Raw genomic sequence first — 534 nt, forward strand, 5'->3', positions numbered from 1 at the left:
CCTGCCCATTCCCGCGCCCCCTCCCTTCCTCCCCGCAGGCCGGGTGCCCACTGCGGACCCCTCCCGGGCTGAGCCGCGGCTACGGGACAGGATGCAGAGGCGAAGTGGTGTGTCCGCGTGGTTGTGAGTCTCAAGCCATGCAGTTATGGTGCAGCACAGGGACCAGAGGGCACTAGGCTCAGCCACGCCACCGTCATTCCCAGGGTGGCGGTTACAGGGAACAAGCAAGGGCAAAATACAGACACAAAACAGCAGGCCAGCGAGGGAAGCCCACCGGCAGCACCCCCAGCTCGCCCCATCCCGGGGTGTTGGCGCTGGCATCGCTGTCCCTCTGCTGGGAAAGGGACGGATCCCGGGTTCTCCTGCACCCCTCTAAACGGGCAGGGTCTGTCCTGGTCCCCTCCGGCAAGTCCCTGGCCCTCAGCTCCCTACGCTCTGCCTTCATGGCTCCCTCCAGCACAGCAGGAGCAGCTTTAACCAGGGGATGCTCTCAGGAGGTTAGACCTCAGCCCCCAGACTTTGCCTCTCATGCCG

At 65.2% G+C, this 534-nt stretch overlaps 1 protein-coding gene across 1 annotated transcript in view; it reads right to left on the reverse strand.

Annotated features, from left to right (window-relative positions):
* Positions 1-534, reverse strand: part of NCOR2 (nuclear receptor corepressor 2) — a gene marked incomplete at its 3' end in the record, with an annotated part of 47973 nt that overhangs the window by 1117 nt on the left and 46322 nt on the right. The window lies entirely within an intron of this gene.

This window comes from Buceros rhinoceros, unplaced genomic scaffold (genome assembly GCF_000710305.1).
Source record: "Buceros rhinoceros silvestris isolate BGI_N320 unplaced genomic scaffold, ASM71030v1 scaffold18521, whole genome shotgun sequence".
In the NCBI taxonomy this organism is placed as follows: Eukaryota; Metazoa; Chordata; class Aves; order Bucerotiformes; family Bucerotidae; genus Buceros; species Buceros rhinoceros.